Genomic DNA, 14,405 nt, shown 5'->3' on the forward strand with positions numbered 1-14,405 from the left:
TCTTTTATAAAAGGAAGAAAAAGTTGTGAATTTTTCTAAATATTGATGTTATGGCTTTAATAGGCTATCCTGTGGGGGGAAAAAACCCCTTGTCTCTGGCAAGAAGTCTTTGTTGCATCTCTTTTCAGTTGCAACAGTAAGCTTCAGAGCCTGCAAAAGAAAAAGTGGCTTGTGTGCTGACTAGCTATAAAAAAAGGTAAACCAAAATAGTTGCAAGGGCACAAGAAATCCCTAGATACAGAAAGAAAGGCAAAAAAATATATTCAGGGTTTCTAAAGAAGGTTCAGTCTTTATTTTCTATAAACTTTTTCCAAACTGTTTTCATTTCACTTAGTCTCCCAGTAGTCTATGTAGCAAGCTTTCCCTTTTCACCAGTAACATCTCAATCCTAAGGAATGGTTGCCCTAGACCCTACCCAGTGGGATCAGATAAGATGATGGGGGATGTTTTTATTCATCTTGATATAATTGATTGGTTATTGGTTTTGCTCATTTTTTTTAACAGTGTTCCTGATTTCTCTTACTGTAATTTAATCCATTGGGTGGCCTACTCCAGCTAGGCTGTTGTAACTCATGCAGAATTCAGCTATACTTTTATGTACAGAAACGTCCAAGAAGATTCACATCATCCAACCTTCCAGCTAATTTTTTTATGAATTCAGATTTCCCTGAAGTAATTGGAAAACTTCCTAGTTATTTCATTGTATGGGATTGGGCTTTTTTGTTTGGTTTATGTGAGCGAATGCAGGCTTCCCTCTGAGCTAATAGTCTTGAGCACTTTTAGAATCAATGGAGGAAAAATGGACGCTTCTAGGCAACAGTTAGCTGTGTCAAAAATCATGCCTTTAAATTGGCTTTTTCTAACCAATATCTATATGGGGAACCAAGGATGACTTCTTTGGATGTGTAAATATCTATACAGAAGAAACATAAAGTTGTGAGAAGTGAGTCATATCGTGTCCCTGTCATTCTGAAAGACATGGAGCTCTTCCAAGGGATAGACAAAAAACCATGCCTTAGAAGCAGCCTTCAAACGTAGGCATAGCACAGTATGATTCCTAGTGTCACTTACACTTCTAGTTTAGCCAAAGCAAAACTTTGCATAACAAAGTCAAACACACTTCTACAGCAGATGGACAGGCAGGACCTCTTCATTCAGCCCGTACTAGTTTGAGTAGTATGAAAAATAAAACTCTGCAAATCTCAGATTTCTGCATATCAGAATAATCAGCCAACTTTGTGGGTGCACACAGAAGTGACCCCAGACCTTCAAAACTTAAACTAATATGCTTTCCATTGGAAACTGTGGGTAGTGTCCTCACATCTTGCCTTTTTAGAATTAAAGAGCTGGTTCTGAGCACGTTTTGCTCTCTTTGTCTTCAACGGCAATTCAAGCATGGTGCCAGCTGCAAGATACACAATAAGTTTCAGGCACCACTTTCTTACCAGACTACCCACCAACAGACTGAAATAAGAGACCACAAAGCAACAGCCCTCCCAGTTTCTTCTAATACCACGTAATGTCTGACAGACATTCACTAGTGTTTGAGAGAGGGGAGTCTTAGAAAACGGACAAAACTATCATCATCTCCTAGCACAGGATGGTCTGTGTGTTACAGCTGACTAAGGGTTAACGGTCTGGAGCAAATGCATGGTGAAGTTTTTCACTGTGTAATGTGATCATCAATAAGATTGTTATAGAGCGTGAACTTCAAAGCTTCATTTAGACAACTTTAAGAAGGTTTTAAAATACTTGGATCAGAACAGAAATATCCAGGTATTGAAGCTGGATTTTAAAATCTACTGTAAACATCCATTAGTGCTTCCAAATCCAGCCTTTAGCTCCTTATAGCTACAGAAATGCTAAATCCTTTATTCCAGGTAGTAGGGGTAAATGATAATGTTGAGCTAAAGAAGCCATACACCTCCAAGAACAACTGAGTGTGATCTCTGGTTGCAGCCCAAAATTCTTGCACAAGATTGTATCATTATCTAGAAATACACAAGTAAATTAATATATAAATCCACATGTCACAGAAATGTCAAGGTCTAGGGTCCTCAGCACGTATTTGATGGGCTTTCTTATTCAGAATTACTGAAGCCTGATTTCATGCTGCAAGAATTAGAAATCCTTAAGTTAGATCTTTTTAAAAATGGATGTCTACACAATAACCATAGAAATATTTTACTGAGTTATCTAGTAAACCAGGAGAGGTGATCATGGTTCTAACCAAGAATTCTATTTTTACCACCTTGGATCCTACATCATAAGTCAGATATTTTTCAAATTATTTTCAAAGAATTTTTTACCATTTCTCTTTGCCTTTGAGGAGAAAAGAAGGCTCGAGACAGAAAGTTACCAATTCTAATTAATCACATGGCTAAATCTTCTTTAAATTATCATCCTTCTTGCACTGCACATTTATGCTTAGGATATAGAACTTTCTCTTTCTATTCCCATTTTTCAGGTAGTTATTAAAAAGAAAGCTTTAAACTGACATTCCCAAAACTGTTCCTAAGTGTTCACTCTTTTAAATGTTTTACAAACATCCAAGGCTCCAACATCTCTGTCCTTGATGAACCAGAATTCCCACTGAAACTTCCACTGGAGGAAACCATACTCTTTCTACAAATTGTAGTAGCTGAGCACTGGCCAAGCAGAATAGCTGTTGTACTCTGTTTACAAAGCTGTTTGCATAGCATTAGTAGATGAAATAACATTTATGTAAGCAGCCTATTAAAGTGGTATCAGATCCTACTATCATTAATATGAACCAGCCTTAGTTTTACCCCATGTGACTTTTCCTTGGATGTCATGTTAGGAGTTCATTGTTAGCTTCCACTGCAGCTGGAAAGAACTTGACATCTTGGGTAGACCAGTGTTCTCCTGGCACTGCTTGAACATTGTGTCGATTACACACTGTGATAATGTTTTGAATTTAGGTGTTTGGGAAAGGGCTTGAAGTTAGCCTGGGTAAATCTAAGCTTTGGTGTCCTTAACGACTTAGTAGGCAACAAGAGTATGAGAAATGGTATTTGATACTACTAGGGTCCTTAGATGTTGCCCTAGTGTTCACTGCAGCTTCATTCTGTGGCCTTATTACACCCACAGCCCACTACTTTACTTCCTCGAGGAGCGGAGGAACATGCTGCTCTTTTAACCTTTTCAGTCATTTCTCTGAGTCTTATCTGAGTTAAAGAGATATTAAGAAGAAGCAACAGTGAGAGGAAGAATGGATGAAGAGTGGGCTCAAGACAGGCAAGTTCAGATTTAGAGGCTCTGGGATAACACATTTGAGAAAAATGGGGTTTAGCTGAGAAACCTGAGAAACTTTACCTTTGGAGGTAGAGAATGTGCAATGAAATCTTTCATATTGTATGCTTGTCTGTACACTAGTTTCTCCACTTCCAAAGCTTTAATAAATAACAGTACTTACTTACCAAGAGCATTGCTTTTCAGAAAGTTATTTCATGTAAGTAGACTAATATTTATCTATTCCATCCATATTCTGACTATGACACCTACAGGCCAGAGGAGAGCTGTGCAAAAGTGAAGATTATTTTCAGGGAAAAATAATTTTTTTTTGCCAAATCCATCACAAGAAAAGATATTTATGATGAGGCATATACCACTTGGGCTAATAACAGTACTGAATTCACATGCTTTTCTTTCTTTTAACTTAAAATGGAGAAAACAACTGCTTCCCTAAATCCCTCCAAGGATATTTTTAACAACATATTTTTAATGGCATAGCTGTAGATTAGTGAGAAAGAACTTTACAAAAGGATTGTGTAATTCCTGAAAAGTCTCTTCACTCTAAATAGCTACATTGTTCCATATAAGAATGCGAAGATATTAAAATATAGTGCTTTTCACCAATGGCTATTGAAAAATTACTGCCTGAAGAGAACTGTGACAGTTTTTATCTTCCTCAAATTGAAAGGGGTCAGTAAAAAAAGGAGTGTTTGCAACAGGGCAAGGGATGCTGCAATTTCTGTTTGCCACTGGATCCCATGAAAAATGAATTTTAGTCGCCTTGGGCTGGTGAGACATGGTGCCCAACCCAGCTGTGATTACAGCTTCGGTAGAGACTCTACGAAATGAAAACTTGTTCAGGAGAACTTGAACACATGGGGAGGGAGGAAAGGTGTCAATACAAAGGAATCAAGAAATTGAAAAGGCACAGTAAAATTTTTATCTACTGAAGGCCAGATATATCTTTTCAGAAATGTCACCAGTCTTTTTTTTCTGTGAGCTCTTTAAATATGTGTCACATTACTGGGGAAACTACCTGGGTAATACAGTACGTGTAAAAACTAGAATAGAAAAGATCAACTTGAATTAACACCAACTATTGTCTGCTTTTCAGCTCTTAATAATGTACAGCATAGACATACCACAGTTTTGATCAGTCATCAGAGCTGCTGTCCGTACTTCAGATCCACCAATACTTTTGCTCTTTTTGTTGTGTGTGGAAAAATATCTGGTGTCTGTTTTGGGGGCTTCTAAGTCTCCCAATCTCTGCTTGCTTTGCCCCCCCGCTCCCTTCTTCCTTTTATAGATCAGTTTCTGATTCTTCCTAGGAACCCCTGAGTACTTCCCAATGGGAAGAGCCATATCCTGGCTGAGAAAATAGGAAGTTTATTTCAACCTACTCTGTGAAAGTAGTGGAGACTCCAGCCAAAGCTCTATTTATTTTAGTGAAAGACTTCTAATCACGATTGCTGTTAATTTTGCCATTACCCAGTGACTTAAGGAGACAGATTTAGCAGATTTAGAGGTTATTGAATATCTTTCACTACTAATTCCACCTACCATCTTCTCCGGTCACTCTGGATTTAATTCAGTTTACCAGAAAACAATTTTCCTCTTGTAGTCTATACCAAGCAGTTGGTACCACTGCTTCCTATTCTTCACTGTTAAACTTTGTTATAACAAAGTGCTGTGATGTAACTAATTCTTGTTTGCATTGTCTCTTTTTCAAGACAATGGTCTATGGTCCCAAACTCAATTTATTTTAGCTTTCCTTCAGCATTATACCTCAAGACTTACTGATTCACAGTTGAAGGAAAATAATTCAGTTAGCTTCATAACAGAAACAGGACTTCTGGAATTAGTATTTGTGCCTCCTGGGTTTATCTAAGGCTATTTTTGTTTTCATTCTCCCTATGTATATTTATGGAGCTGTATTAGTCATATTTTCATTTGAATTTTTATGAAGACCATATCTGATTATCAGCTGAATTTTGCAAGATTAAGAGACCCAGGAGTTTTTCATGCCAGTTTCTATGTCTGTACGTGAAAGGATTATCAGGTTACCTTACAGCAAGATGTCCTTTTGCTGGATATTTGTCAAAAGCTTTTCTGGTATCTACTGTAGGAAAACTATTCTTTGAGGATGTATGACCCAGCTCCTGTTCATAAAGCTTCTGCCGTTAAAAACTGAAAAGACTATTCCATTATCTGAAATGATGAAAGATTTCTCACGGGTCCCAAAATCTTTATGCGCCTTTTCTATTCCAGGAAGGAACTGGCGGGGGGAGCAAGATCAATATTGCCCAAACAAACAATAACATACATGTCAGTGTCCCTCCCTGGCAACCAGGGGCCAAGATTCGTTTCTCACGCAAGAAGCCAACTTGTTACACTGATCTCTTCAACGCTCAACAGTGAGGGCTGAACCTTGGCCCAGTGGGTCTAACACAAACCAGTCTACTATTCTGAGGAGGAGGGATTGAAAGGGTTAGGCAGATATTGCTTCTTATACTGCTTCTATACCATGCTTACAATACAATGTTAGGTACTCTGGGCTTCTCTGCATAAATGTCTCGGGCAATGAGATTTTAATGGCTTGTTTAGAAGAAAATAAGTCTTGCTACTAAAAAGTTTTCTTAGAAACTGACCTACTTTAGCTTTTTTCCTAACTTTAAATCCCTAAATTCAAGACTAGGAACACAGCAAGATAAACATTTTGGCTGAAGATCTTATCCCTAGAACCAAAATCCAGATCAGTTCAGGCTTTTCTCTTAAACTATTATCTGTAATCATAATCTACTTTCTTTGCCCCTAGCAATCACTTGTCTTCTGTGATGTTTAATATCGTTCAATTTCTTCTTTCACTTATAGAGCATCTTCATCATGCAGACACTCAAATCTGAGATTAAAAAAAAAAATTTCTAAGAAATACTATGACAAAGACCATCTGGTCGGCATAAACATAAATGAGATGCAAACCAAAAATCTCAATAAACACTGAATCACCATCAATCTAGTATACATGCAAAGTCCCAAACCAGAATTATTTTGCAGTGAGTAATGTCTTGCCAGTGGGGTACTATGCACAGTGTGATTAATTGTCACAGTCTAATGAGTTCCCTCCATCAAAAAAAGCCAGTCCAAATTTATTTTGTAGTATCAGTCTTAAATTTCATTCATTCATTTACTCTAAAGTACATCGGTTGTGATTTTTATCTATGGCACTGTACTGGGAAACATGTTTCATACGCATACACAAATTCTTGTTATTTTAGCTTCAGAATCTATAAAGTTTCTTGCTTTCTGTTAAAGAGGGGGAAAATGTATGCAGCAGGAAGACAGCGACATGGTTAAGGTCAGACCACTACTTCTGATCTAGCAAAGAAGGAATAACGCATCAGCTACCCACAAAGATTTGACTGAAGGTTCTTTTTGTCGCAGACAAATGCTGCTGAACAACCCACACCTTATAATTAAACATCAAAGGCTAGCCTGTGCCCTGCACTTGGCTGGGGCACAGGGGTTGAAATCCTGCCTGCTGAGCCAAAGAATTGTTGAATCAACGTCGGCAAATCCAAAGTTTCACCCAAAGCCCACACCTTGCTATCACACCCTGCTGCCTGAAAACAGGGCATGAGAGCTATTGAAGGGATGACCTGGACATCTTGCAAATCTGCTAACAGTTAGCTGAAAGGAAGGACATAATATCCCGTTACCTCCTGTGTACTGTCCTCTCAGGAGGAAGATTTAGAGTCAGCAGCTAATCTGCCAAAGAAAGGGTTTATTCTCGCTTCAAGGAATCTTTCTTTTTTCCATTCCTGATAGTAATCTCAAATAAACAATGATTTATCCATTGTTCTTTCATTTTATCTTAATGCTAATGACTGCAAAGAAAAATTTCAAAATCAAGAGTTTAAACCAAAGAAAGTTCACAACACTCCCCTTTCAAGTGTATACAGAACAAACAGGGGAAAGGATATAATTTCAGAAGTATTTCAAATTACAGATAATTTAAAATTATTTATTGATACTTAACAAATGAGTGATACATGCTGTTACATTATTTAGTAGCAGAGTAGTCTTTGGAAGCGCTTTAGCTTCTGTAGATATTTTTACGCAGTACCTCTACTTTTTTTTTTTTAAAAGGACAAAATACTTAGGAAATGTCCACTGAATGGCGTAGAAACAGAGCATCTACCATCTACCTCACTTTTTTGACTGGGTTCAGCTACTTTGGATCTACTGTGTCCTAACCAGGTACCAATGTGGAATCTAAGCTGACAGCAGAAGTTGAGACTGTCCTTCCACTTAGCCAGATGTAATGTGAAGTGTTAGGACCTGTTCCAAGTTCTCAGCTACAGAAGCCACAATATACTTGCTCCATCTTACAAATGGCTCTGCTTTCACCAGAAGTAAGTCCACATGCTGTTATGCTGTATAGCATTGATATTGCATCTGCTGTGGAATCCCACTGGCAGATGCCCCTAACTTTTTCCAGGTTTTTGATGCATTTTAGAAATGTGGTGAGCTGTAAGTGCAGAATAAATTAATAATTTCTTAGTGGTTATCTTAGTGTCCATAATCATCTTATTCCACAATACTATCCCTACCACAGCCAAGCTCTAAGGTTACGTGGTCCCCGCAGCTAACAACTACTGTCATACAAATGTCAGAGGTAGTTCTAGAAGAGGATTTATCCCATGAACAAGAGAGCTACCAGAAAGCCAGGGTTTGGGTGTTCTTTTTCCCACATGGTCTGCACTATTCTAAAAAGAGCATTAGGATCGCTGCATATTCAGTACCAAAAACTATCTTCTGTAGCACAGTACTCTCTAATATGTTACCACATCCTTCCCCAACACTTCTCCCAAAAAAATTGCATTAACATGGAGGCTACACTCCATGTACTGTACCCTCCACCCCATCATTCTTCCTATTCGCTACAGGTAGTATCTGTTTTTATTTCCTGAAGTGACGCAAGATTTTACCAAATCGGCCTCCTTGCTCTCTTTATTTTATACCACACCAGGCATTCTACCCTAATTTCAAATGCTTTTTGGGCCCCTTTCTTGCTGAAGGACCAGTGGGTACTAGTGACCCTTCACCATTCTGAGCAACTTCTTTTTCCTCTGATCCTACATATTTGCATACTGCATGCTACTCATGCTTCCCAGTCTCTGATTAGAGCTGCTTAGGTCGTTCTTACAAGTCATGCATTACAGGAATTCTCATCCTTTAGTATTAAAATTAACTATTCATGTTCTTTACAAAATGAGCAGTTTCATTGCTGCTGATTAAATAATAAGTCTAAAATAAATTGTTTGCAATATTTTTTGCCTACCAATCATTTAATGAATTAATCAGAAATATTTGTACTATGCTGTCTCTGGCACTGATGATTTGGAGTCAAGAAGACAGATAAATATCCTCTTAACATATTCTCCCTCAACAGAGACTTGGACTCGGAGATGGGGGAGGTGTTGCGGGTTGCTTGCTGTGGGTGTTGTGGGAAATACCTAAAAAGTTTTTTTAAAATGAAGAAAATGTAGATAAAAGAAAAATACTAAGATTAGATGCTTGTGATTCTAACTACAGCGTGACTTCTTTCTTTCCCCTGCCTTTCTGAGAGGGAAGGTGCTACAGTTCAGTAATGAATTTGCTGTACAGAGTCCAGACTGAATCTCCAGGAGAGGGAGACAATGAATAGGCCAGTAGGAAGGATTGAACACTGATGTCAATCAAACCAGAACCATGAAATAAATGAGGGGTTTCAGTGGTTGTTCTCCATAGCTGCTTCAGTTTGGTATGCAAGGGAACGCTTCCGTTTTATTGCAATAGTAAATTTCAGAGCACAGAGAGAGGGAATATTGGCATTTCAATCAGGGTAGCTTCACACGCGCGCAGCCCACTCAACTCTGTGTCGAAAGCTTTATGAAAGAAAGCCTGTAGGATATCCAAGAGATTACTTACAAGATTCTAAGGGATGGATTTTTACGAAATCCTTATAACGTAGGCTGGTGCCCTTGTTGAAGCAAATTTGAAATATGCCCCTGAGCTCCTCAGAGTCTGCAGACAATGCTCATAGGTATCAGGGTATACATGCATGCCTACATTTATTACAACAAACAGACATATGCTTGTTTCAAATACAAAGATAAGGTGTCAATCTTTGAGATTTTAAAAAATCAATGGTGTTTCTAAGGGCTACCATTAATTTTCATTAACCCAGCAGTCATTCAGAAAACAAGGTTTGTCTATGTTGTTTTAGCTTCTGACAAGAGAAAACAGCCCTTGCGCAGGAATAGGGGGGTAGAAGTGACAAAACAAGTTTTTACGTTTTCAGGTAATCACAGACTACACCATCTTACGCCTTAATATATTCTGAGAATTTTCTTGAAAAGCTAACATTGCATGAGGATAAAATGTAGCTCTCAGTGCATTAGTAAAACATCCATACTTTCTTGTTAGAAAAAAAGGGATGTATTCCACATGTGCTAAAATGATTCTCAGTGGACCTGCAGATTTTCCTTGGCCAAACAATTAAATCACAGTCTCTTTAATAAACTGGAAATGCCTTTGCCAAACACTGTGATAAAGGGTGCTCCACGATAGCATAGCATAGTTCACAAAAAGTGAAATTTTTATAAAGAACTGACAGTTAATTTCAGATCATACCATGTTTACAAATAACAGGAACAGACATTGATTCCACAGACAAGCGATGCTCTAAAATCTTACAATCAGTTTGCAACTGCTGCATAATTAAAATTATAACACAATTCCCATTTTGAGACGTATTTTTCACCTCAGTTGAACTATCTAAACAAAGCTATCGCAGTGAGACAGGTTTCTCAGAGGAATTGGTATCTGTATGGGAATTACAAAGAGAAATTACTGGAATCTGGGTTTAGGAAGAAACAAAATTAAGTAGCCCATTTCTATAGAGAGCTTTTTGACATCTCTGTGCACACATTGCCTCAAACCAGCTTCCATTACATTTCATCTCCTGTAACTTAGAGTGTCTGTCACATGGCCATGGAATTTGATTCCCAGCCTTCAGGTGGTGCTGAATTCATTCTGATTTTGCTGTGTAATTGCTGTATTACTTATCAAATTGTTCAGCCACAATTAGCCAGCTGATGCATTGAGTCAGTGGCAAAATACAATATACAGTTTTGCTGAAGGTGTGACCTCATTTGTTTCACAAAATGGAAGGAGAGTTTGTAGGTCTTTTTCTTCTAGTTCTTCAAAGAACTTTGAAGATCTTTCTTGCTATTTAAAATATGAGCCAAGCCTGACTGATGTATCCCACTGAGCCACTCTACTCACTGCAGCTTTTGGATGAGCAGAAAAAATAAGGCAGCTTCGGACTTTGAATGTATCATCTGATTACTCCAAAGTTTGAGCCTCAGCTTGTAACATGACCATTGCTGTTTCAGTTTTCTTAAAGAGCTAGCAAGTCTTCTGCTGCTGAAAATTTGATGAGAAAGCTCACCTTCTCTGTGATCCTGCATGCTGAGAACTGCGTTACCCTGAGTGCAAACTCACAGAAATCAATAACTACTGAATAGCAATGTGCTTCTCAGCATAAGTCAGGGTGACAGATACTGACTGCAATAATTCAATGAAAAAAGTACCTAATGTAACTTGTTTTGGTGGTCGTTTATTGTTGGGTCAGATGAACCGTGTTTGCTCCTGAGCAAAATACAGTGGCAAAGTATAGGCAGGTAACTGCATGTAAATGTGTATAGTTAAGTCCTGTAAAATAAATCCTGAGTAACTATGAGTAACCATGCTCGATCTTTTCCAGACTAGTAAGTAATATTCAAGACATGTCACATGCAATGGTTCATCTTGTTTAAATGTCAAATTCCCTGTTCCATTAGCTGCATGGCACCTGCAGTTGCTATCGAAGATAGCACCTTCCACTGACACGGGTGATAATTGTGAAAGATGAGCATATCTATACTTGCAGGCCTGAGAAAGTAACCCAAGGAAGTGGTAAGATCACATTCAAGGGAAGTTAGGAAAACAAATTGCTGAGCACAACTCAGAGCAGAGCCATAAGCAAAGTGGTACTTGCTCTTCCAGCTTTAGTCAAGAGGATAGGACTAAGAACGGGAGAAAGAGAGGAGCTAGGAGAACGGAAAGCCACTGCCTCACTGCCCTGCCAAGGGTGGTACAGTAACCTCTAACACCCCACCTGGCTACAGCAGTAGTTGAAAGGTAAAAGTGGGCAAAAGGGACAGAAACATTTTGCTGTGCCCAGCAATATGCTGTCCTGGGCAATTGCTTTGCCTCACTTAGCAGGGCTCTTCTCAGAGAGCTCCTGTAGCAGTTTACAGGTGACAATGGCTCTGCAAAGGGCTGCAGCTCCCTGTGGGAGGGAGCCAGCCCCAGTATATAGCTGGGTCCTGAGAGGCCCAGTGATGCCAGCTCACTTTCTTCCACAGCTGAGGACATGAACTGCCCAGCAGCCTTTGTGCTAGCAGAGCCCAACAACCAATCATACGCTGCAGATACATGCTGCACTGGAATTGTTCACAATTCACATGCAATTCAAAAGCCACCATTTAACCACCCTTGTCATAACCTCAACCTTTCAGAAGTTGTGCATTGTCACTGAAACAATTGTTTTCTCGTGGTTTCAGGTGCCAAAGAAATCAGTGCACTCCACAAGTTTTATGCCTTCTAGCAATTCTATTCTCTTCACAGAATTGGATCAGCATTGTACGCCACATTCTTGCAGTTTTTTATCATTTGCCTGAGTTTATCCAAGGGATAAAACAAGAGAGGCAATTCATCTCTTAGCCAAACGAAAGAGCTGGCGTCGCTCTCCTGTTGAAGCAATGCAAGCGGGATAAAAAGTCTGTGTGATTTGGAGATGCAATTCACTGGGGAAATTCTGTCCTGGGTTACAGTGTAAAATGTGCCAAAAGAAAAAAAAAAAAAATTCTATTACCATCTTCAGGAGCTGTTGAGACCAGGTGGGGCGGTGCTCCCTGCCTCCCCCCTCTGGACTATCTCCTGTTACTGGGCACAACAATGACTTATCGCCTGACCCATCGATAACTCGCTCCTGGGCTATCTCCTGTTAATGGCCCATCAAGGAACTGCCTCACGACTCCCCATCCCATTGTGAGATGCTCCGCCCGGGGAGGGGGACGGAAGGAGCCAAGCAGTCCATGCCAAATAAAAACGGAGATTTTGAACACCCTAGCAGCCTTCTTCCACTGGATTCCCAGAGGAGCTTTTCCCCCCACTGGAGTTCCAGAGGACAAGAGCTACCTACCTACCACTGGACCTTCGGAGGAAGACCAGACTCTTTTCCCTGATTGCTGCTTCCACAGAACTACATCCATCGCTTCAGGAGGACCGCAGCCAGCATCTTATCGGACTGCTACTGCCACCCTAACAGGGTGTCAGGTTGTATTCCTGACTCTGTCAGTGTAAACCAGTGGGTTGTTTGTTTTTCCCTGCCTTGTGTTATATATATATATATTAGTAAAGAACTGTTATTCCTATTCCCCATATCTTTGCCTGAAGGCCCGTTAATTTCAAAATTATAATAATTTGGAGGGAAGGGGGTTGCACTTTCCATTTCAAGGGAGGCTCCTGCCTTCCTCCACAGACACCTGTCTTTCAAACCGAGACAAATTCCTAAGTAGAATACAGTATTTTCCTTGGACCAATTATATTTACAGCAATTACTTGCATATTATGATCAAGTATTATACAAACAAAAAAGGCAGCTCTGAATCAAAAAAATGTAATCAATAAGGTAGAAAAATCTTATTGAAGGATATCTGAGTCACAGAGCTGCAAGATCCTGATTTATTGATGACAAAAAAAGTCAGACTCATTACTGATATTACAATTTCAGCAGACACATTTAAAATGTAGAATTTATTAAATTTTCTTGTCCTTATTGACATAACCTTTTCCTGTTCATGTGGAAGTTCACACTGTGAAAAGCTCACTGTCACCAGATTGAAGACAATGAGGAATATTCCTTCCTTGCTTCTCTGTTCTATATTCTAAAAAGGATAGTGTAATCCCATATTACACTCTGTTCTGTTGGCATTAATCTGGAGCTGGAATGTGCATATAGCTCATTTTGATCTCAGCCATACCATCCTTTCTGCAATGTTAGAATTATTATCGAAGTTCCAGAATGAAAATATGGACTATGTCTGTGGACAACAAATTTCACTCATTTGAGGAGCAAACCAAGGAAAATGGCAGACAGAGGGGAACTGCATTAATATTAATAAACTATACTGGCTGCTCTGTTTAGCACAGAACGGTTCAGAGTACAGTTTTTCAGGCTGCAAGCCTGGCCTTCCCTGGTAATGATCAAAGCAACCCTGGGAAAAGCAAAGGGAAAAAAAAAATATTCCCTTGCTTAACCACTTCTACTTATAATTCAGTACAAGCCAAACTGCTGGCAGTCCATGGAATATTCAGGAAAGGTTTCTTTTTTTGACAGGATCTGAAATGGTGATGATTCTGCAAGCAGGAAAACTGCCCTGTTACACCATTTATCTATCAAAGTTCTGTGGTTTGGTAATACGGGGGAAGGAAGAGGCAGAAAACTATCCCCTCCCTTGACAGCACTTGTGTGACAAGTAATGGCAAAGTGGTTATTAAGATTCTTATGGTGCTTTTAAGTGAATGCTAGACATTTGCCCTTGATATATTCACAAATTTCTAGCTCTGTTCCATATTCTTCCACTTCCTTCTGACATTAGATAAGACATTTTGACCAAAGAGTTGTGTAATATTATCATATTATTAAAGAAGGGAGACATGATTTCACAAAACCAGGGAAGTGATTCTTATGTGTTACTTATCTCCATCACAAGAAGGTGATAGGAGTTTAGTACAAAATTGCCTTAATATCCTGAATGAGAGATATTATAGGAAAACACAAAAATGTATGTTTATTACCATGCCCTGGTAATAATAATTGATTCAAGAGGTTTATTTTAGCCCTTTTGTTTAATTTAGGGTCATTATAGTCTCCTGTGCTGTGAGCTGCAATATTTAAAACCTCCTTAAGCCTATGACCTTTCAGTTAACCTGTTAGCTCATTGTTTCCTTTCCTGTGGTAGGTCTGGAAGCAAAGGATTTAAGCATTGGAGGTCACT

This window comes from Leptosomus discolor, chromosome 7, assembly GCF_034619465.1.
Source record: "Leptosomus discolor isolate bLepDis1 chromosome 7, bLepDis1.hap2, whole genome shotgun sequence".
NCBI lineage: Eukaryota > Metazoa > Chordata > Aves > Leptosomiformes > Leptosomidae > Leptosomus > Leptosomus discolor.